We start from the raw sequence: 25,588 nt of genomic DNA on the forward strand, positions 1-25,588 counted from the left end.
TGGTATTTTTGCTTGATTAGTAATCCAGCAACCCAGAGTAATGCTCTGGGAAACCAGGTTGAAATCCCATCATGGCAGATGATGGAATTTAAAAATTCAACTTAAAAAAATTTAGAATTAAACATCTAATGATAACCATAAAACCATTGTTGGTTGCTGTAAAAACCCATCTGGTTCACCTGTCAACCCTGCAACGTTCCACCATCGGAACAGACCTAGTAGAGGCAGCTGTAGAGTGGTATACAGTCAAAAGAGAGTTTCCCTGGGAGACCTGAACATCAACTCTGCGTCCCATGAAGTCTAATTGCATCAGGTCAAACAAAACTTCCTGCTGACTACCACGCACCATTCTCCCTCAGCTGATGAATTAGTACTCCTCCATGTTGAACACCACTTGCAGGAAGCACTAAAAGTGGCAAGGGTGCAGAATGCACTCGGGGGGAGGGACTTCAATATTCATCACCAGGAGTGGCTCGCTAATACCACCATGAATTGAGCAGGCCAGGTTATAAAGGGGCATTGCTGCTCGACTAGGACAGGTGGTGAGGAAATCAACAAGAGATAAATACATACTCAACTTCATCCTCACCAACCTGCATGCACATGCATCTGTCCATGACGGTATCAGTATGAGTGACAACTGCACAATACTTGTGAAGCAAATGTCCAAACCTTACATTGTGGATACCATCCATCGTGTAGTGTGGCACTACCACCATGCTAAATGGGATAAACTTCAAAAGGATCTAGCACCTCAGGACTAGACACTCATGAGGCACTGTGGGTCATCAGCAGCAGCAGAATTGGATTCAACCACAATCTATAATCTCATGGATTGGCAAATCTCCCACTCTACCAATACCACCTAGCCAATCCTGGGTTCAGTATAGAGTGCAGGAGGGCCAGGAGCAACACCAGGCATTTCTAAAAAAAATCAGATGTCAATCTGATGAAACTACAACACAGGACTACTTGCATGCCAAACAGCATAAGCAGCAAGCAATGGACAGATCTAAGCGATTCCACAGCCAACGGATCAGACCTAAGCTCTGCAGTCCTGTCGCATCTAACCGTGAATGATAATAGACAATCAAACAACTCACTGGAGGAGGCTCCACAAATATCCCCATCCTCAATGATGGAGGAGCCCAGAACATCAGTGCAAAAGATAAGGCTGAAGCATTCGCAACAATCTTCAGCCAGAAGTGCCAAGTGGATGATCCATCTCGGCCTCCTCGGGAGGTCCCCATCAGCACAGATATTAAAACTTCAGCCAATTCGATTCACTCCATGGAATATCAAGAAACAGGTGAAGGCATGGATTCTGCAAAGATTAGGGCACCTGACAATATTCCAGCAATAGAACTAAAGACGGGGGTTCCAGAACTTGCTGCAACCAGACAAGCTGTTCCAGTATAGCAACTACACTGGCACCTACCTGGCAGTGTGGAAAATTGCCCAAGTGTGTCCTATACACAAGAAACAGGATAAATTCAACACTTCCAATTACCACCCCATCAGTTTACTTTCAATCATCAGTAAAGTAATGGAAGGAGTCATCAACAGCATTATCAAGCAGCACTCACTCAGAAATAACCTGCTCACTAATGCTTTGTTTGTGTTCCTCCAGGGTCACACTCTTGACCTCATTACAACCTTGGTTCAAACATGGACAAAAGAACTAAATGCCAGAGATGAGGTAAGAGTGACAGCTCTTGACATCAAGGCAGCATTTGCCTGAGTATGGCATCAAAGAGTCCTAGCAAAAATGGAGTCAATGGGAATCACTGGGAAAATTCTTCACTGGTTGGAGTCAGCCAAAGGCAGATGATTGGATGTCAATTATCTCAGCTGCAGGACGTCACTGCAGGAGTTCCTCAGGGTAGTGTCCGAGGCCCAACATCTTAGCTGCTCCATCAATGACATTCCTTCCATCATAAGGTCAGACATGGGGATGTTTACTGATGGCTGCACGATGTTCAGTATAATCTGTGTCTCCTCAGATACTGAAGCAGTCCATGTCCAAATGCAGCAAGACCTGGACAATATCCTGGCTTGGACTGACAAGAAGCAAGAAACATTTGTGCCACGCAAGTGCTAGACAATAGCCAACCTCAACAAGAGATGAGCTAACCATTGTCCCTTGATATTCAATGGCATTATCCCACTATCAAATTTCTGGAGTGACCATTGACCAGAAACTGAGCCAGACCAGCCACATAATTACTCTGGATACCAGAGCAGTCAAAGACGAGGAAGCCTGTGTCCAGTAACTCACTGCCTGATTCCCCAAAACCTGTCCACCATCTACAAGGCAGATGTCAGGAGTGTAATGGAATACTGTCCACATCTCTGGGTGAGTACTGCTCCAACAACACTCAAAAAGCTTAATACCATCCAGGACAAAGCAGCCCACTTGATTGCTGCCCCTTCCACAAACATTCAATCCCTCCTTCACTGATTACCAGTGACAGCATGTATACCATGTATAAAATACACTGCGGAAACTCACCAAGGTTCCTTAAGCGGCACCTTCCAAACCCACAACCGTGACAAGAACAGCAGATACCTGGTTGCCCTCCAAGTCACTCCCCATCCTGACTTGGAAATATATCACCACTCCTTCATTGGCTAAGGGTCAAAATCATGCAACACTTTCTCTAACAGCTTGAGGGTGTACTTAGACACATGGAATGCAGCATTTCAAGATGGCAACTCATCATCACTTTCTTAAGGGCAACTAGGGATGGGCAATAAATGTAGGTCTAGCCAATGATGTCCACATCCAATGCATAAATGAAAAAAAAACTGATCTGGCCATGTCCTAAAGGACATAACTACTGGAGTGTGGCTATGCGGCATATAGCGAGGGAACCAACAAGAGAAAAAAACCTACTTGATCTTATTCTCCCCAATCTACCTGTCACAGATGTATCTGTCCATGACAGTATTGGAAGGAGTCACCACTACACAGTTCTTGTGGAGATGAAGTCCTGCCTTGACATTGAGGAAACCATCCAAAGGGTTTAGTGGCACTACAACCATGCTAAATGGAATTGATTCTGAACAGATCTAGCACTTCAAAACTAGGCAACTATGAGGCACTGTGGGCCCAGTAAAAAGTCTGACAACACCAGGTTTAATTCCAACTGATTTATTTGATAGTACACTCAGCCTGGTGTTGTCAGACTTTTTACTGTGTTTACCCCAGTCCAAAGCCGGTGTATCCACATCAGCACTGTGGGCCAACAGCTGTAGTAGAATTTCACTCAACCTCAATCTATAACCTCACGGTCCAGCATATCCTCCACTCTATTATTACCAGCAAGCTAGAGATCAACTCTGCTTCAATGAAAAGTTCAGATGGGCATCAGGACCAGCATCATACATACCTAAAATTGAGGTCTCAACCTGGTGAAGCTATAACACAGGACTACTTCCATGCCAAACAGCTGACATGAACGTGCGATAGACAGAGCTAAGGTGATCCCAACGGAATGGATCGAGGCGCTGAGGTTCCTGCCACATCCAGTCATGAACGGTGGTGAACAATTAAACAACTAACTGCAGGAGGAGGCTCCAAAAATATCCCCAACCTCAATGATCAGGCTCAGTACATCAGTGCAAAAGAAAAGATTGAAGCATTTGCAACAACCTTTAGCCAGAAATGCTGACTGGCTGATCCATTTTGGCTTCCTCTGGAGATCCCCAGCATCAACAGCCAATGCTATTCATTACATGTGATAGCAAGGAATGTCTGGATACTACAAAGGCAACAGGATTCAACAACATTCCAGCAAAGAACTAACTGTGCCCCTAACCAAACTGTTCCAGTAGAGCCGCAACACTTATTCTCTATGTAGTAATGTGGAAAACTGCCCAGGTATGTCCTGTTCAACATCAATCATCTCAGCTCCAGGACATCACTGCAGGAGTTCCTCAGGGTAGTGTCCTTGGCCCAACTATCTTCAGCTGCTCCATCAATGACCTTCCATCTATCATAAGGTCAGAAGTGGGAATGTTTGCTGATGACAGCACAATATTCGGCACTGCTCAGGACTCCTCAGACACTGAGGCAATCTGTTCCTATATGCAGCAAGACTTGGGTAACATGCAGGGCTGAAAAGTGGCAAGAAACATTCATGCCACACAAGTGCCAGGCAATGATTAACTCCAAGAAGAGAGAATCTAGCATCTCCCCTGGACATTCTATATCACTTTCATCAGTCAATTCCCCGCTATCAACGAGAAACTGAACTGGACCAGCCATATAAACACTCTAGCTCTGAGAACAGGCCAGAGGCTGGGAAGACTCCAGTGAGCAACTCACCTCCTGAATCCCAAAATCTGTCCACCATTTACAAGGCACAAGTCAGAAGTGTGATGGAATACTCTCCTAGTACTAGATTACTTGCCACTTTTAAGCCTGCATAACTACCCAGGTCTTTACTGCATATAAAAACAGACTGCTTCAGTATCAGAGGAGTCCCAAACATTATGCAATCACCAGTGAACATTCCCACTTCTGACCTTATGATGGGTGGAAGGGCATTGATGAAGCTAAAGACGGTTGGGCCAAGGACACTACCCTCAGGAACTCCTGCAGTGAAGTTCTGGAACTGAGATGATTGACGGTGAACAGGACATACGTGGGCAGCTTTCCACATCGCTGCATAGAGAATGAGCGTTGTGGCTGTACTGGAACTGGTTGGTTAGGCGTAGTGAGTATAGCTCCAACCACACTCAAGCTTGACATCACCGAGGACAAAGCAGTCTACTGGACTGGTATCCCACACACCACCTCTGACATCATTCCCTGCAACATCAGCACACAGTAGCAGCAATGTGCACCAACTACAAGATGCACTGCAGCAATGCACCAATGTTCCTTTGACATTATCTTACAAACCCGTAACCTCTACACCTGATGGACAATAGCAGCAGATACATGAGAACGTCACCACCAGCAAGTTTCATTCCAAACCCACATGCCATCCTGACTTGGAATTCTATTGCTGTTCCTTCACTGTCACTGGGTCAACATCCTGGAACCCCCATCTAAGACAGCTCTATGGATATACTTTTGTTAGGGCTGGCACCAGCCCAAGCACAGGATCATCCAAACTTGAAATGTTGAAGCTATTCTTTCTCCACCGATGCCGTCAGGCCTGCTGAGTTTCTCCAGCATGTTCTCAATGTCAACGAAACAAAGGAGACTGTCATCGACTTCAGGAGGCGTAGTGGAGAACATGCCTCTGTCTACATCATCAGGACGAAGTACAAATGGTCGAAAGCTTCAAGTTTTTAGGTGTCCAGATCACCAACAACCTGTCCTCATGCCGACGCTAAGAAAGTCCAACAATGCCTCTACTTTTCAGAAGACTAAGGAAATTTGGCATGTCAGCTGTGACTCTCACCAACTTTCACAGATGCACCATAGGAAGCATTCTTTCTGGTCGTATCACAGCTTGGTATGGCTCCTGCTCTGCCCAAGATCACAAGAAACCACAAAAGCTCGTGAATGTAGCCCAATCCATCACGCGAACCAGCATCCCTGCCAACAGACTTTTGAATAGATCTATTTCGCATTAAGTTGATCTTTCTCTACATCCTACCTATGACTGTCCCAGTACATTGTGCACTCTTTCCTGTCCTTCTCTGTGAACAATATGTTTTGTCTGTATGGCGCACAAGAAACAATACTTTTCGCTGTACACTAATATATGTGACAATAATAAATAAAATCAAATGTTCAGTTTTTGTTTCCTGCTCTTAGTTGTGAGCTTGTCTCTTTCTTATTGAAATTGTGAATTTGAGCATTGGTTGGGAGCAGATTCAGTCTGGGTGTGATAAAATAAAATATTCCCTGTCAACAACTACAATCTAGGCTTACAAATTGAAAAAAAAACTCTTATATGAGGCATTGGGCACACACTTGTAGGACCTGACAGAGGTCACTGGAGAGGGGAAAATTTGTCCGCTGCCTATTTCAAATACCATTTCAAGCAATAATTTAACATTGAATGAACAGATATCATAATTAATTACCATGACATTTAATTAATGTTTCAATAAACATTTGGAACAGGATTATTGTGTAATGTTTAATTGTTTCGATTAGAACAAATAGCTCAAAACTAATTTTGCAGGAGACCTTTGGCAACCATACAATCGCGTACATAACTTTATTCTTTTCAGGCTTAAGACAAAACATTAAACACATTTTAAAAAAGTGATCTCATGAGATATGATATAGAGATACAATAGTCCACAGGGCCGTTCGGGAAAAAAGACTGATGAACAAATTTCTTGAGTTAATCTCTCACGTCTTGACTCAAGGACAGAGGAAAACTATTTAACCAGCACCGCCCTTTGCTTGGATGCAGCTTTCTCTTACTTCTTCCCAATATTCTATTGCTTAAAGAGCAATACTGTTTACAGTAACTTCCTCATGTTGTAAGTTTACACAGATCTATTTTAGTTCCAGATTTTTTGCACTGAACATGCAAACTTAAGTTTGCGTATTGCTTCAGCATATTCAATGCAAAAAATCTAGAACTAAAATAGACCTGTGTAAACTTATAACGTAAGGAAGTTGCTGTAAACACTAGAAATCTGAAATGAAAACTGAAAATGCTGGAATACTCAGCAGGTCTGTGGAAGGATTAATGTGTTCACGTTTCAGGTTAAGGACCTGCCTTTTGAACCTGAAGAATCAAACTCTGAAGAAAGATCCTTGAGCTGAAATGTTAATTCCCTTTCTCTCTCCACAGATGTTGCCACACCTGCTGAGTATTCCAGCATTTTCTGTTTGCATTTCTGTGTTAAATTATAATGACTGCAGAGGTCATAGAATCATAGAATCCCTACAATGCAGAAGAGGCCAATTGGCCCTTTGAATCTGCCTTTCCCTCACCCAATCCCCATCACCCCACACATTAACCATAGTTAATTCTCATAGCCTGCACATCTTTGGACTGTGGGAATAAACCGGAGCATCTGGAGGAAGCCCACGCAGTCGCAGGCAGAATGTGCAAACTCTATACCCACTCAACCCAGGTCCCTGCACTGTGAAGCAGCAGTACTAACCACTGTGCCACCAAGTCGCCTGTGATGACAAATAGCAATAATATAGTATGTTTTGTATTTTAGAGAATTTTTGTATTTGGTGAATAGCTTCAGCATCAATATCTCAAACGCTACTGGCTTGGTTAAGCAAAACTGTAGCTTTGAGTTACATATCCACAAGTACTTCTTGATGTTAAAAGAACAATTGATTTATATATTTATCAATAATGCTTCCTTGCTTGCAGATTGCACTTATATTTATTTTTACCAATTTAAAACTGTTGCAATGTTGCAATGCCCAATTATCCTTCGGGTCATGTTTTGCTATTGCAACATGTTTGTTTCTGTAATAATATCTTTTATATTCATGACATTTAAAATTACATATCAATTAACAGGTACTAATTACTAAAAACATCTGACACATACACCAGTTTGACTATAAAACAAATACCTGCAGAAAGAGTATATTTACATTGCAATCACAAACCTCTCAAATCAGTATTATGTAAGTCTGAGCTTACAAATAACAGTCTAGGATTACCAACTTCTTCCTGCTTTATATCTTAGCTGAGTTCCATGAACAACACAAAAACATTGTCAGTTTTAAAAGCAAAACTTTATCTGTAGTGCTTGGGATATTGATACATTTCTCAATAAAGAAGCTTCATTGTTGAAAAATAATAATTTAAATGCAAAAAATGTTGACAAGTAAATGGCTGTCAATAGGAAAGAATTTTTAAAAGTGGGCCACATTTATTTGTCATAAATGAGGAAATATAGTATCATTGCCACAGGGTTGAAAGCTCCTGGGTTAATTAAATGGAAAAACTGTCTCCCCACCTTCAAACACTTTAGGACAGATATCATAATTTATAGATAGGAATCAAGAGTCAATGATTTTTAAATATTTTGCACCAAATAAAAATTTTCTTTGATTTTACAAAAACCACTAATTTGAGCGTCATGGCCAGTTAATAATTTTCTCAATTTAAAGTAAAACAGGTGCCTTAACAAAAGAAATATCAAAATGAATTTCAAGCTCTATGTACATTTCAGAGTGAGAAATGGTAGTCTTCAGTGATTGATGAATGAATACCAGTTCAAATAAGGTCAAGGAGAAAAAAAAGCCAATCTGAGCTGCTTCTTTTGACACTGTATTGGGTTTCACACCAAAACGGTTACCACAGTCAGGGAGGAGCTATTACATCCAGCAATGCAGAAGAACTGTCAGAAGTATTCTATATAATCTATTCCAATGAAGATGTTCTTTCATTCAGGTTCCTGATCATGTATTTTTCAAATATGCTTCACAATGCAAATATTTGCCCACAACAATATAATCTACTTGATATCTCTGCCCGAACAGCTTTTCTGATTCCTTATTTCCCTAAAAATACCAATCTGAAATAGACCCACAAAAGTACAGACACGAATGTTAAGTGGTAATAAAGTACCTCTTGTCACATAAAGCCTGGAGATCTTTAGAAATAGGAAGAAACCTCATCCAGTATTAGCACTGAAGCACTAGACTCATAAGCCCTGAGTCCTGCAAAAAACATGAGAGGTAAGAGCTCTCCTTTCATTCCCTCTGCTGCAGACACAGCTAATCAGTAGTGGAGGTCAGTACAAGCTGAATCACAACCACTGGAAGAGATCTCTGTGCAATCACAGCAACCAAAGAGTATAAGTAAAGACAGGGTGTAAAATCAATGTAAAACTAAGAGACTACAGCAAAATGCAGCAATTACATTTATGAACAGTATATAATTTTAATATATGAATTAATTATACACATTGACCATCCATTTGCCAATATAAAAAATCACAATTACATTACAATATTTTTTCCAATTGACTGGTCCTAACACTTTCAGCCCAGAAAGCTAATGATAAGACAAGTCATTCTAACTAGCCATTACTTGGAACATTGCTGTTTCTTAAAACGTTACATTTTTAAAACAGGATTCACAGGTCATACGATCATGTAAGCATTCAACAAGCATTGGGCTACAACAGCAACAGTGTAACTTGGGTTTCCAACGATTAAATGTGGATGCATAGAATATTTGTTTCTAAGTTTTGCTATTGTTGGAAGGAAATGGACATATTCAATCATAATGGTAAAAATGTGTGTTTCGTTTATTTTGCCATTACTGAAAAATATGGTTGCCTAAAGACAATGGGAATCATTTTCTGTGATGGTAGTGGCAGTAGTATTAGCAGTAATGGATCAGACTTCCAGTTATAAGTCCTTCCTAATTCTCTTTTCCGTTCAAATCAACGAGACAGTTTGATAGTGCATATATCATGTAGCTGATCCACCAAAGCAGGCCTTGCCAGAGTAAAGGTTGTCTCCCCGTGTTACTGATCTTTACCTTCTGCTACTTTCCTTTACCAGCCAAACCAATGAGCCAAAGTAAAAACATTCACAAACAAGTAAGAATCTGAACTGCAATCTTCTTTATTGGAACACAACAAGATTCATTACAATTTGTCTCTAATTTTCTTCCATCCCAAAGACAGTGGTTCTGCCAATGAGTTCTCCTGTAGGAGCACATGGACTCCAGCTGCCCTCTGAAACCACACTCAAATAAACATTCTTCAACTGAGTGTTGATAGGCCACCCAACCATTGCGAAGGGAAAAGGATAACATAACCAAGTTTGATCCCGTTCTCCCTCACCTGACATTCACACACATGTCCTTTGTAAAAACAAGTCATCTCTTTATATTGATGAAGTATGGGAACTCTGTTTTTAATCTCCTTCCAGCCAAAGAGTAGAGGACAATAGTACTCCTACTCCCAGGCTAGTTGATAACAACCAAGGAGACCAACATTCCAATCATACCTTTCTAGGCTGTTTGCTCAGTGCACTATATGACATAGCAACTTTTCACCCATTAAAGGTTGTCAAAATTCAACACTTTTAAAAATGTTTCTTTATTTGATGTTAACTGTGTAATAACTAACAATAATGTTTCAGCACATTTCCATCACAAGTATGAACTGCTTAAATTAGTTGCATCCAATGTCCCACTAGATCAAAGGTAACCTTTTAAAACCAGGTAACACATCAAAATATGTAATATTACCATAATCACACAGGATCTCAACTTTGACTTCTGTATTTTTTGTTTTATAAACTAAAATATGAATTAATTCCAAAACTATATTTTGTTTCCAATTCATAATCTGGTAGAACCTTTTACCCACTGTTCCCACAGAACAACTGCTCCGATATCCACCTCATTGCCTGGCAAATATCAGCATTTGCCAACTGTCCCCACCTATCAACTGCTCTATTGCATAGTGATATGATTCAGGAACCCAGGGCCACTGGGGCCAGTCAGAAATTCTGCTCATTTCTCTCTCAGGAATGAGGTATAACATTTTAAACAAAAAGTACTCGGCGGCGTAGCATAAATATCCATTCCATTTCTATTTCCAAGTCTTTCTTACAATTTAACTTCAGATAATCGTCCGCTATACCTCTGGAGTACTTCTTGATCCACACAAAAGGCTGTCCACTAAAAGGTGGCATTAGCGTTTTTTGTACGAGCACTCGGGAAAACGCTGCTTTGATCCAGCGCCCTATTCCGGTTTAGCAAACTACCGGCTAATTTGTTTATCTTGTTGAACTGAACTACAGCAGCATTCCAACAACTAACACATTAGTTTCAAAAAGGCAAGAGTGGCTGCGGCTGAGAAAAAAAAACCAAAACGATCACACACCAGCGTATGTTTCTCTTTCCATTGATAATAACAACACGCAACTTCTCGATTAATAAATACAGGTTACATCCTCTGAAAGATAGAAAAACTGGTTTAACAGAAGTAAGTGGAGCTGGCAAACATTTGCCCTCGATAGACTGTAAACGGGGGGGGGGGAGAAAAATGAAGAAAGAAAGAGACTCAAGTGAAAAAAAGCAGATGTTTACATGTTGTCTGTAAACACGCCTTTGCCAATTACAAACTACACAAGTTGCAAAGGCTTGGAGCATTGACTATTTGCCTGCAATGTTTCACACCAAATACTTTTGTTTCATTTCTTTTTTTCCCCTTAATTTCCACCAATGAACTGAAACCCGTATGTTAACAGCAACCAGGGTAACATTCACCATCCGCTCGAAAACCAACTACTTTCCTTAACCACCGGCCATCCAAATCACAAAAAAAAGCCAATTTTGATTTTTGCCTCTGAACCGCCACAGCACACTAAGATTTCAGCAATGATAACATCTGCATATTTGCAAACACAGGCCCTTTCTACACCCCCCCCCCAACAACAAACACCCCCCCCAACAGCACCTACCAAAGGCAGATCCAACAGAGGGAGGGATGTGCCAGTCCAGCCAGTGTCTAACAGCTGCAGCGCTGAAGATCAAACAAGCCCAGAGACACAGATCACAATTTGACCAAAAAAAAAGCAGCGGTAACAATCCGTGCAGAACTCTGCCACAAGGTAACAGTGTTGCAAAAACTCACTCAATAACACAAAGTGAGGGGGGGGGGGGCTACAACCTTCCGATTCCTGCAAGCCTTCCTCTACATCCCAGATCGCTCTGGAAGTACATGCAAATACATTTCATAGATTTTTGGAGCGCGCCGCAAAAAGCGAAGTGGATCTTCACTGAACCAAAGACTCAAACCTTTCCAACCAAAACAAAAAAATGCAATCAAAAGCAATCACTTTTGTCCCCCCACTTTTCCTTCCACCCGCGCCTTCAAACGCGAAATTCCCTCTGCAGGAATGTATGAATGTTTAGTAATCGCGGCCAAAAGTTTGGCCAGGATTGTTGCAAATCGCTTTTGTTTTTCATTTTAATCTAAATGCACTAACAAACGTTCGCAACATCAGTACTGAAACAACAAGGGCAGTAATAGGTAAAACACCTTCAAATGCGTGGGTGCTCGTGTTGCGGGGAGCATTTGGAACGCTTCTGATCCCTAACACAGATTACCAGTCCATCTTTTCGATGTGCTTCTCCTCGGATTTGGCTGGCTGCCAAGTGAAGTGTGTGGAAACGACACCGCCAGGGCGGCAGAGATTTTCCTTAATTTCATTTTTCCCCCATCCTGGCTAGCCGGAGACACGCTGACATTGGTTGGAAAGTGGAGCAGGTCGTCAGGGACAATCAATGAGCATCGATCGGGCTGAGCTTCTGCAACGAGCAAACAACACATCAACACACAGCCACCACCACCGCACGCACTGACTGCCTTAATCTTTCGTTTCACAGTCGGACTGTCGAAACCCTTCTCTACCACCTCCCCCCCCCCACCCCCTCAGCCCCCACTGCTCCTCCCTCTCCCTCCCTCCCTCCCCGCCTCCACACACACACACACACAGACCCGCTCTACATTCTCACTTCAGGCAGTCTCCATATTTTCCCAGCCGACCTCCAGTTTCACACAATGTGCACACGGTGCATTTTGAAATAAAACCTCCAGCACTCCCCCCCCCCTCCCCGCTCCCCCGTTTCTCCTGGGTTTGGGGGCGGGTGGGAGGGGGAGTTGTTGGCCTTGGTGACAAAATCTGAGTGAGCAGCCCAATTCAGATTTCCAATCACGTGTAAAGAGGTGACTTAAGTGCATATTTCAGTCTCGCCCTGTTAACAAATGTGGGAAAAATTGATTCAGCAGAGAGCCTGGGCATTCTTGTCAATATGAAAACTCATAGCCATTAACTAAACTTTTACTCATTTCCATTTCACTTGAAAAAAAACACTTTCCTCAACATTTTTACATTACTTTTTTTTAATAACAACTATTATCATATTCTGTTGGGGAGTTCGGCAGGGTCAGCATTGATTTTCCCATGGCGTTCTTAATAGCCACTGTTTTCTGGATAATGATTGTTTCAAGGCGGCAGTCAAATGTAATATCTAACCAGGCAGAATGAGGCTCCTTGAATATTACTGTTGATGGTTTGATCTGCAAGAGGGCTTTTATCACTAAGATTGCTCCAACGGTTTGTTACCAGGATTTTCAGTTTAGAAAAGAAAAATTGTGGTGGTTCTCTGAATTCCCTTTGTAGCCATTTGGAAAATTGGTAGTGATGAGGAGCAGGCTAATTGCAAGTGGGTGGCATGGTGGCACAGTGGTTAGCACTGCTGCCTCACAGTATCAGGAACCTGGTTCAATTCCTGGCTTAGGTTGTTGTCTTTGTGGGCTTTGCAGGTTCTCCCCATGTCTGTATGGGTTTCCTCCGGGTGATCCAGTTTCCTTCCACAGTCCACAGATGTGCAGTTAGGTGGATTGGCCATGTTAAATTCTCCTTTGGTAGACCTGAACAGGTGTCAAAGTGTGGCAACTCGGGGATTTTCACAGTAACTTCATTGCAGTGTGAATGCAAACCTACTTGTGACTAATAAATAACCTTTAACTTTTCTCACATGAGAATCTAAGGAGTATACATTAAGGAGCAGGTGGCACAGTGATAACTGCTGCCTCAAAGCGCCAGGGAGTTTGATTCCGACCTTGGATGACTGTGTGTGGAGTTTGTACGTTCTCCACAAGTCTGCATGGATTTCCTTCGGTTGCTCCAGTCTCCTCCCGTAGTCCAAAGATGTGCAGGTTAGAGGCATTGGCCATGCTAAATTGCCCATTGGTGCGCCAAGATGTGTAGTTTAGGTGGTTTAGCCACAGGCAGGGTTATGAGGATAGGGGCAGAGAGTCGGTGCAGACTGAATGGGCCAAATGGTCTCTTTCTGCACTGTGGGGATTCAGTGATTCCATGGTCCTAGGTTACAAATGGACAAATAGCTAAATATTCAAGCCATTGTATGACAAATTAAGAGTTTTTAAAGCAGCAAGTTACTAATGCTGCAATTGGAATAAATATGGAGCTGATGTTCAGTGCCGGTGGCACTGTTTTGTGCTGCACACTCTGAATGATGGATGCTAAAGTTTGCCATGTGTTGTACAGGTTCAAGGTGAGAGCGGGAAACAGGTTCAAGGTGAGAGGGGAAAAGTTTAAGGAAGATGTGTGGGGGAACAGAGTGGTGGATGCCTGGAACGTGCTGCCCGAGGAGGTGGTTGAAGCAGGCACATTTAAGAGGCATCTGGATGGGTACATGAATGGGGGAGGGGGGGCAGGAATACAGGGATATGGATTGAGTAAGAGCAGAAAGTTTTCTATTTGGTTAGTTAGAGAATCATGATCAGCACAGGCTTGGAGAGCTGAAGGGCCTGTTCCTCTGCTGTACTTTGTTCTTTGTATGAGGTACAATACACTGAAAAATGCTTCCAGCACAAAGAACCTGTACACATAATAAGCAGTTAATTTTGTTGAGGCCTGAAGAATAGGTATATTATGCTAGGTTACAGCACCCGAAAGCACTTCAAAACTCAGCAAGCAAAGACCACTACAAGAAAAGACCATTCCTTTATGTTGAGTCTTTGTTCTAGAAGTAGATTTGTTTTGTAGTTGATATTACTTTCCTGCTTTTTTGGTGCTCAGCTATTTCCGCCACATAAACAAGCTTACAGTTTCCTCTAGTGGAATACCATCTGCCAGTTCTGCCCATTTTCCATGGGGTATGTCATTGCATGCTATTCAAAATGGGAATCCTCCCATATTTGCAGACGTCAGAGGAAAAGCTGGGTGGATGGGTAGATGTGACATGCCAGACAGGTGTGTTTTCACTTCAGACATGCATTCAAGACTCACCTTTATGCCCCCAAATGTCTTGATGGAGCAGACAATTGGCATCCTAAAGATTCAGATTCTTGGAAAGAACACACATGTGTACTGGGCTAAAGAGTTGGACCTGTGTTCAAAGATATTTGCAGTGACAAATGGCAGATAAGATTAGGGAAAACTCCAAAGTATTTTGTAAGTATGTTATGAGCAAGAGGATGACCAGGCAAAGACTGGGGTCCATTAGGGGCAATCTGTGTTTGGAGCCAGAGGACATGGGTGAGGTCTTAAGTGAATATTTTTTATCTATATTCCCTGAGGAGAAAGACATTGTAGCTAGAGCTTTCATTTGGGATGGTGAAGTTCTACAGCATGTTAAGATTAATAAGGAGGAGGTATTAGATGCTTTAGTGAGCATAAAGGTGCATAAATCCCCTGGGCCTGATGAGATGCATCCCAGGCTGCTACAGGAGGCAAAGGAGTAGATTGCAGGGGCCCTGATAAAGATATTTAAATCTTTGCTGACCACAGATGAAGTACAGTAAGAAATCTCACAACACCAAGTTAAAGTCCTAAAGGTTTATTTGGCACCATTGGCAGAACTAGCAGATGAAGTGCCAGATGACTGGAAGATAGTTAATGTGGTGCCTTAATTCGAGAAAGGCAGCAGAGATAAACCAAGTAATTATGGACCAGTTAATCTAATGTCAGTGGAAGAGAAATTATTAGAAGGAATTCTGTGGGACAGGATTAATTAACATTTAGAAAGGCAGGGATTGATCAGTGATAGTTGTTGGTGGGAGATCCTATCTAACTAATTTAATTGAGTTTTTTTGAAAAGTTAATAAAATAGATTGATGAAGGTAGCATTTATATGGACTTCAGTAAGGCCTTTGACAAGGTCCCATATGGAAGATTGGTCCAAAAGTTAGAGCGCGTGGGATCCAAGTTTTCAAATTGGATCCAAAATTGGCTTGTTAATAGGATGCAAAAGATGATGGTGGAGGCTGCTTTTGTAATTGGAAGCCTGTGACTAGCGTTGCACCACAGGAATCAATGCTGGGATCCTTACTGTTTGATATGTACAATAATGACTTGGATGTGAATGTAGAAGGTAAATTAGTAAGTTTGCAGATGACATGAAAAATGGTGGTGTTGTTGATAATGAGGACGATAGTCTTAGGCTACAGACTGATATTGTCAGCTGGTAAATTGGGCTGAGCAATGGCAGATGGAATTTAATCCAGATAAGTGTGAGGTGATGCATTTCTAGAGGTCTAATGAGGATATACACAATGAATGATAGGACCCTAAGGGATATTGAGGAACAAAGTTATGAGTCCACAGATCTCTGAAGGTGACAGCACAAGTAGATAGGGTGGTGAAGAAGACATATAATTTGCTTGCTTTCATGAACTGGGGCATGGAATGCAGGAGCAGAGTGATCTTGGTACAATTTAGCAAAACATAGGTTCGGCAATGGATGGAGTATTGTGTGCAGTTCTTGTTGCTACACAATTGGAAGGATGTGGCACTGAAGATGGTGCAGAGGAGATTCACCAGCATATTGCCTGTGATGGAAAGTTTCAGTTATGAAGAGAGACTGGATATGCTCGGTTTGTTTAGCCAGAAGCAGTGGAGATTGAGGGGGAATCTGATAGAGATATACAAAATTATGAGAGGCATAGATAGGGTAGATTGTAAGAATTCTTTCCCCATTGCAGGACCAAAGGTGAAAGCTTTAAGGTGAAGAGTAAGTGGTTTAGAGGAGATCTGAGGAAAACATTTTTAGGGGTGGGATGGTGGCACAGTAGTTAGCACTGCTACCTCACAACTCCTGGAACCAATCTTGGGTTAATGTCTGTATGGAGTTTGCACATTCCCCATATGTCTGCATGGGCTCTTATGGGTGTTCCGATTTTCTCCCACAGTCCAAATGTATGCAAGTTAGATGGATTGGTCATGCAAAGTTGCCCTTAGTGTCCCAAAATGTGTAGGTCAGTTGGATTAGCGATTAGCCATGGTAAATGTTTAGGGTTATAGGGATGCGCGGGGTGGAGAGGGAGGGGTGGGTGGCAGAGGGCCCAGGTAAGATACTCTGTCAGAGAGTTGGTGCATACTCAATGAGCCAAATGGCCTCTTATGCGCTGTAGAGATTCTATGATTCTCTGACCCAGAGGATGGTGGAAATATGGAACGTGCTGTCTGAGAGGGTGATGGAAGAGATAGACATGGTGGGTCAAAGGGTCTTTTTTTTGTGCTGCATGACTCTGTGACAAGACAATGCTTGCTTAAAACTGCCATTGAACCACACATAACACTGCAGTCCATTCTGTGAACCAATTCCAGGACAGGGATGACCATCAGCAGCTGAGAACATAACAACTGTACCAAACCTTTAGGCCACTATATCCTTTAAAGCGGCAGTGGAAAATCTCTGCAAAATCTAAGCTGCAGCAGCAAACAATTGCTTCATTCAGGTACAGATCCTTCATGGATGGTTAAATTTGATCAAATTGAGAGTACATTGGGAAACCAGATCCAACCAGCCAACCTGCATGTTTAACTTGAGCTATTGGGTTGCTTGCATATGATCGCCTTAGAAGAGGTGAGTTGCCTAATAACATAACCATTTCATGACAGTGATATTTCAGTATGAAGTTTAACATAGAATCCATTAATTCGTCAGGCTTCTTGAAACTCAAGGCAAGGCAAGAGTTCTATCGCAAATGAGGGGTGAAGGGTGGGGGAGGGGGTGGTTGGAAGAAGGGAATCAATCAATCTCAGAGAAATATGGCCTTACATATATAGTATTCCCAGCTGCTTTTTAATCTGATAGCCAGAAAGAGTTTGTGCAAATAAGACATTAATGAACATTTGAACATGACTGGCAGAGGGAAATAAACTTGTAGGGTTATGGAATAGATGGAGGAATGGGACTGATTGGTTACCCTGTACAAAGCAGGCAAGGTCTCAGTGGGCTGGATGGTCTCCTGTGCTGTAATGGTTCTATGACAATGACTTTAATTAATGAGGCAAGCCATTGGTATCCTGAAAGTAAAGATTTAGATTCTTGGAATGAACTGGGGATATGTCACAGTACAGTGTTCAAAATGATAGTTAAGTCTTGCTGCAAGGGGGTCCTGCCATGAAGCCACCAAAGAAAGAGAAGCAACCAGAGACAGAAGACAACTGGGACAGACAGGAATGGTACAGGGAGGAGGGACAGAAGATGGGGTGTAAGATGGCATGGGAAGGAGGAGAGACAGGAGGGGCTGTTACCTTCTATTGTCATTTGCAAGCTGATTGAAAACTCTGAATTGCTGATCTGACCTACCAACCTGTGAGCAAGCCTGTGACCTCAAAAAACCCCAGGGTCAACAGCTGCTGAAGCCCTTAAGCTAAATCTTTGGACAGAAGAATTCCACTTGTGCTTTCTCCTCTCAGTTGTACTTTATCACCTGCAACACATCAACAATTTCCACTTTCCCAACTGAAGCCAAACAGGGGTGCAATATAATACTTCAATGTGCTGTCCATTTGAATCATCCCTCCTTTATAGCACTAGGGGGAACAGAGAATGTATTTCAGAATGCTTGTAGTAAAACATCCTTTCAAACAGAACTTGACATAGCAGAACATTCTTCCTGTTAAGCTGTGATATTACAGTTTATATTAGAATGTTAATAAGTGAATAAATAAATAAAGAATGAAAATCAAAGGAGGATAATAACCTCAGTTCTGAAGGAAGGTTCCAATCTCTTTGTCCCCATTCCTAGTGCCTGAATTGCCAGGAATCTTCCTCACAAGGAGACACAGGCTTTTGGCTTTGGTATATTACCTACTGTGCACATTCGCTGGTGCTGGTCATGGCTGTCTGCAAACAGAATGATGCATCTGTTGGTATAAAATTATGTGTGTATTGCCTAGATCAGCAATACACTTTCTCCCTTTTATGCAAATGTGTTTATGTGGCTTTCAGGTACGCTATTCAGGCAGAATGCTTGCCAGATTTCATGAACCACCCGCTGATTTTTCAGATTCAGTCAGAGGCTGATAAACAGAATTCTACATGTGTGCTTATGCGTGCATACTGATTAGTGACTGATGCACGATAGCAATGTATCTTGGTCCTCTTTGCTCACACTGCTGGCAAACAGGTTTTCCTTTGCATGGATTAGTTAGTAAGAAGTCTCACAACATCAGGTTAGAGTCCAACAGGTTTATTTGGTAGTACAAGCCACTGGCTTTCAGAGTGCTGCTCCTTCATCAGGTAAATGGGAGTTCTGTTCACAAACAGGGCATATAAAGACACAAACTCAATTTACAAAATAATGGTTGGAATGCAAGTCTTTATAGGTAAATAATCTTAAAAGTACAAACAATGTGAGTGGAGAAAGGGTTAAGCACAGATTAAAGAGATGTGTATTGTCTCCAGCCAATACATCTTTTCCTGCAGCATCCTTTCCTGATACGCTTCAGGAAAGGATGTCCTGAGGCATGGTACATCGGGGAGACTTTGCAGACACTACAACAACAGATGAATGAACACCGCTTGACAATCACCAGGCAAGAGTGTTTTCTTCCTGTTGGGGAACACTTTAGCAGTCATGGGAATTTGGCTTCTGATCTTCGGGTAAGTGTTCTCCAAAGTGGCTTTCACGACACACGACAACGCAGAGTCGCTGAGCAGAGACTGATAGCCAAGTTCCACACACATGAGGATGCCCTCAACCAGGATCTTGGGTTCATGTCACACTACTGTAACCCCCATGACTTTCCTGGGCTTGCAAAATTGAACTAACTGTCCTGGCTGGAGACAATACACATCTCTTTAACCTTTCTCCACTCACATTGTATGTACCTTTAAGACTTGATTACCTATAAAGACTTGCATTCCAACCATTATTTTGTAAATTGAGTTTGTGTCTTTATGTGCTCTGCTTGTGAACAGAACTCCCATTTACCTGATGAAGGAGCAGCACTCCAAAAGCTAATGGCTTGTGCTACCAAATAAACCTGTTGGACTTTAATCTGGTGTTGTGAGACTTCTTACTGTGTTTACCCCAGTCCAACGCCGGCATCTCCACATCATGGATTAGTTAGGACATGTGTAAGTTTTGTTCATTGATAAACTTCCTTTTGGCAATGCAAGATGACTTGCGGAACAATTGGCATATCACCTGAACAGTTAGTTCCAAGTGTTCCTTCTCTCTTACAATGAGTTGAATTGGTATTGAGTTTCCCCAATGACTGACAACGCTGATGATAATGTCAGAATGACAATAGGAAGTCTCATTTTTCATCCCATCATCTCAGTCAGGTTAATAGCTGGAGCATTACAACTGACCTGAGTGAACCTGGATTAAGAAGGGAAAAATCAGATCATGATAGAAAGTGATCAGGAAATGTAGATGTGCAAATGTTAGATGAGGACAGAATCATGCTTTGATGCAAAAGTATCTCTGATCGGATTGGTTGCTGGCATTCATTGTCGAGATATGCAATGAATGGTTACTTTGGTAAAACTCTGGACATGTGAACATATGGACAAGGGACAGTAGATCATTTGGCCCCTTGAACTTGCTCCACCATATAAGATCATTGTGACCTGATTGCAATCTCAGATCTGCATTCCACCTAATCCTGATAGCCATCACCCTCTTGCTTACCAAGCATCTATCTCTGCCTTAAAAATGTTCAGACGTTGTTTCCACTGCCTTTTCAAGAAGAGGGTTCCAAAGACTCTCAACCCTTTGAGAGAAAGAATTTTGTCTCATTTCTGTTTTAAATTTTTTAAACGTGACCTTTAGTTCTTGATTCTCCCACGAGAGGAAGTATTCTCTTCACATCCATGCTGTCAAGACCCCTCAGGATCTTATGTGTTTCCGTCAAGGCACCTCTTACTCTTCTAAACTCCATCAGATGCTTTGCCCTGAAGGGTCTCAAGCTTGAGGATGAGAATTTTATATTTAAGGCATTGCTCAGCTGATTGCTAATTTGGTCACTGACCACAATGTTCATGAATAAACAGGATTTGCTGTTACTTTGATAAATGCAGCAGAGTTTTGCATCAACTCAAATTTATGGAGGCTGCAAGTTGGGAGGTTGGTCGTAACAGGAATTGAGTAAAGCAAATTGCTGCGAATGCTAGAATCTAAGAAAAGAAGATATAAGATCTCAGCAGGTCTGACAGCATCTGTGGAGAGAGAACAGAGCTAACATTTCAAGTCTGAATGACACTTCATCAGAGCATTTGAATAGTTGAGTTTAGAGGTAATAAAGATAATAAAGACATAAGTGAAGATTACAGTAGCCCACAAGTTAAGTCAGACAGGTGGAAGTTAGAAATCTTAGTGATGGACAGAATATGTGGTCAGAAGTTCAGCCCAGGCTTGAATAAAATGCTGAGTTTGTGAACATAATTGGTTCAGCCTCAGACAGTTGCTGGGAAGAAGGGTAGAATCACAGAATTGTTACAGTGCAGAAGGAGGCCATTTGGTCCATTATGTCTACACCAGCTGGGCAAAAGAGCATGATGGCCATTCCTCTGCCTTTTGCTCAATTCCCTGCTCATTGTTTCTATTCAAGTAATCATGTAATGCCCTTTGAATTCATCAATTGAACCTGCCTCCACCACACTTCCAGGCAGTGCATTCCAGACCATTCATTGTGACTTTTTTTCCTCGGATCACATTTGCTTCTTCTGCAAATCACTTTAAATCTATGTTGTCTCATTCTTGATCCTTTTACAAGCCAGAACAGTTTCTCCCTATCTACTGTGTCCAGCCCCCTCATGATTTTGAACATAAGAACATAAGAAATAGGAGCAGGAGTAGGCCATCTAGCCCTCCGAGCCTGCCCCGCCATTCAATAAGATCATGGCTGATCTGTCGTGGCTCAGTTCCACATTCCCACCCTCTCCCCATAACCCTTAATCCCCTCTCTTATCAAAAACCCATCAACCCGCGTCTTAAAAATATTTAGCGAGGTAGCCTCCACCACTTCAACGGGCAGAGAATTCCAGACATTCACCACCCTTTGAGTGAAGAAGTTCCTCCTCAACTCCGTTCTAAACCGCCCCCCCTTTATCTTGAGGCTGTGCCCCCTAGTCCTATTATCCTTTCTGAACGGGAAGAGTCTCTCCACCTCTATCCTATCCACCCCATTCATCATCTTATACGTCTCAATGAGATCTCCCCTCATTCTTCTAAACTCTAATGAGTACAAGCCTAGTTTATTCAGCCTCTCCTCATAGCTCAACCCCCTCAACTCCAGCATCAGCCTAGTAAACCTCCTCTGCACTCCCTCCAAGGCCAAAATATCCTTGCGTAAGTACAGTGCCCAAAGCTGCACACAGTACTCCAGCTGCGGCCTCACCAATGCCCTATATAGCCGCAGCAAGACCTCCCTACTTTTATATTCAATCCCCCTCGCTATGAAGGCCAGCATCCCATTCGCCTTCCTGATCACCTTCTGCACCTGCAAGCTGGGTTTTTGCAACTCATGCACAAGGACCCCAAGGTCCCTCTGCACCATCGCCTGCTGCAGTTTTTTGCCACGTAAGTGATAATCCTTCCTACCATTATTCCTACCAAAGTGGACCACCTCGCACTTGCCAACATTAAATTCCATTTGCCATTTCCTGGCCCATTCGCCCAGCCTATCTAGATCCTTCTGTAGACTCTCCACACCCTCCGCACAATTTGCCTTTCCTCCAATCTTGGTGTCATCAGCAAATTTCGACACCCTACACTCGGTTCCCTCCTCCAGATCATCTATATAAATGGTAAATAGCTGAGGCCCCAGCACCGACCCCTGAGGCACTCCACTAGTCACCATCCGCCAATCCGAATAGCACCCATTGACCCCCACTCTCTGCCTCCTATTTGACAACCAATCCTCTATCCACGCTAACACCCTACCCCCAACTCCCTGTCCCCTGACCTTCTGCAATAACCTCCTGTGAGGTACCTTGTCAAACGCCTTCTGAAAATCCAGAAAGACCACGTCCACCGGCTCTCCTCTATCCACCGCCCTAGACACATCCTCATAGAACTCCAGTAAATTTGTCAGACACGACTTCCCTTTAACGAAACCGTGCTGCGTCTGCTCTATCAAGCAATTCCCCTCAAGATGCCTCGCTATTTCCTCCTTGATGACGGATTCTAACATTTTACCTACAAAAGACGTTAAACTAACCGGCCTATAATTCCCTGCCTTTTGCCTGGCACCCTTCTTAAACAACGGTGTAACATTAGCCGCTTTCCAATCTTCCGGCACTTCCCCGGAATCCAGCGATGTCTGGAAAATAACCACCAAGGCATCCACTATCACCTCCGCCATTTCTTTCAGAACCCTCGGATGCATTCCATCCGGTCCTGGCGACTTGTCCACAATCAGTTCCTCCAGTCTGTCGAGCACCTCCTCTCTAGTTACAGTAATGTCTTTAGACCCTCCAGTCCTACCACCTTTCCATCTCTAACACCCGGCAAATTATTCACGTCCTCCTCCGTGAAGACAGAAACAAAAAAGTTATTCAGGACCTCAGCCATATCCCCATCCCCTACCACTAAGTCCCCCTTCTCATCCTCTAAGGGACCAACGTTCACCCTAGCCAGCCTCTTCCTTTTTATATATTTATAAAAACTTTTGCTATCCTTTTTTATATTAAGCGCAAGCCCAGCTTCATAGTTTCTCCTACCCTTCTTTATCATCTTCTTTGTCAACCTTTGTTGACATTTAAACCTCTCCCAATCCTCTTCTCGCCCACTACTCTTTGCTACTCTAAACGCCTCCGCTTTTAATTTAACACTTTCCTTCACCTCCTTCGTTATCCACGGCTTATTACCTCTCCTCCTACTGTCCTTTTTGACCATCGGAATAAATTTCTGCTGAGCACCAAGAAAGATCTCCTTAAAGATCCTCCACTGCTCCTCAGCAGACCTACCTTCCAACGCACTCCCCCAGTCCACATTCGCCAATTCTTCTCTCATCCTACCATACTCCCCTCTGTTCAAACAAAGGACGTGCGTCCGGGAACCCACTTTCTCCTCCTCCATCTGCACCAGAAACTCCACCATACAATGATCACTCTCCCCAAGAGGATCCTTCACCGCAAGGTCCCTAATTCTACCCGCCTCATTACATAGCACCAGATCCAAGACAGCTCGCTCCCTCATCGGCTCCAACACACACTGTTAGAGGAAACTATCCCGGCAGCATTCCAAGAACTCCTCCTCGAGCCCACCACGTCCAACATGGGTCAACCAATCTATATGTAGATTGAAATCCCCCATAACTACGGCCGTCCCATTCCTGCACGCCGCACTTATTTGCACGTTAACAGCCCGCCCCACCTCCAGATCATTATTTGGGGGTCTATAGACGACACCCACCAGCGTCTTCCTCCCTTTGCTGTTCCTAATCTCTACCCACAACGATTCCGCTGTCTGCTCCTTGGATCCAATATCATCCCTTGCTACCACCCTGATGCTGTCCTTAATCAGCAGAGCTACACCCCCCGCTTTTCCCTCCTGCCTATCCTTCCTAAACACTTGATATCCCTGGACATTCAGCTCCCAGTCCCTGTCACCTTGCAGCCATGTCTCTGTAATGGCCACCAGATCATATCCATTTGTGTCGATCTGCGCCACCAGCTCATCCACTTTATTCCGAATGCTTCGTGCATTCAGGTAAAGTGCCTTCATCCCAGCCTTCACCTGGACCCTATTTGCCATAACGCCACCAACCATACTCACGCCCCCTACTCCCTCTATTATTGGGACATCCTCGGCCTCTTCCCTTACCTGTACCCTCTCCTCAACTTTAGCCCCCGTAACGTCACCTACCCTCGCACCCTCCCCCCCCCAATTAGTTTAAAGCCCTGTCTACAGTCCTCTTTACTCTATTCGCCAGCAGTCTGGTCCCAGCACGGTTCAGACCAACCCCATCCCGCCCGAACAGGTCCCACCTACCCCAATACTGATGCCAATGCCCCATAAATTCAAACCCATTCCTCCCACACCAATCCCTGAGCCACCCATTCACTTCCTTAATCCTATCTACCCTACACCCGTCTGCACTCGGTTCAGGCAGTAGCCCAGAGATAACTACCTTGTCGGTTCTACTCTTTAATTCCATTCCCAGCTTCTCATACTCCCTCCCCAGATCCTCAGTTCGCATTTTGCCTACGTCATTGGCACCCACATGTACCACAACGACCGGATTGTCACCTTCCCACTCCAGGTTCCTCTGCAGCCCAGATGCGACATCCCGGACCCGAGCACCAGGCAGACAACACACCCTTCTGTGCACTTTGTCATTGTGACAAAGGACAGTGTCAAAACCCTTCACCCACTATCCCCAATCACTACTACGTTCCTTTTCACCTTGTCCTTGCCTATGTCCTGCTGCATCACTGTACCGTGTGCAGTTTGCTCACCAACCTCACCTCCCTCGTCCTCGTCCACACTGGAAGCAAGAGCCTCAAACGTGTTATGCAGATTGAGAGGCTGAGGCCTCCTCTTCCCACCCTCCTTCCTCCTCTCCCCACCCTCCTTCCTCCTCCCCCCACTCTCCTTCCTCCTCTCCCCACCCTCCTTCCTCCTCTCCCCACCCTCCTTCCTCCTCTCAGCAGCCCCCTCTTGTTCCTGACCCTTAGAGTTAGCCAGTCTAGGGGGGGTGGATGTCACTTGCACCCCATTGACAATGGCACCCTCTCTCCCCTTGATGAGCCTCAGCGTCCGTAGCTCAGAGGCCAGCTCATTTACCCTGAGCTGGAGCTCCTCCAGCAACCTGCACTTACTGCAGACATGGTCACTGGGAAGGACCCTGGGATCCACCAGTTCCCACATCATACAGAACATCTCTATC

General features: G+C 43.5%; 1 protein-coding gene across 6 annotated transcripts in view; it reads right to left on the reverse strand.

Annotated features, from left to right (window-relative positions):
* Positions 1-12,483, reverse strand: part of cxxc5a (CXXC finger protein 5a) — a 35,694-nt gene extending 23,211 nt beyond the window's left edge. The window contains exons 1-2 of one of the 6 annotated variants that reach the window (XM_080201546.1): positions 12,441-12,483; positions 11,965-12,233 (exon numbers count right to left, since the gene is read on the reverse strand). The gene's annotated coding sequence lies outside the window, so the exon portion shown is untranslated. The other 5 variants (XM_080201547.1, XM_080201550.1, XM_080201552.1 and 2 more) reach the window with 5 other exon arrangements.
* Between the last annotated feature and the right edge of the window lie 13,105 nt (positions 12,484-25,588).

This window comes from Carcharhinus amblyrhynchos, chromosome 13 (genome assembly GCF_965287045.1).
Source record: "Carcharhinus amblyrhynchos chromosome 13, sCarAmb.v2.hapA, whole genome shotgun sequence".
Classification (NCBI taxonomy): domain Eukaryota; kingdom Metazoa; phylum Chordata; class Chondrichthyes; order Carcharhiniformes; family Carcharhinidae; genus Carcharhinus; species Carcharhinus amblyrhynchos.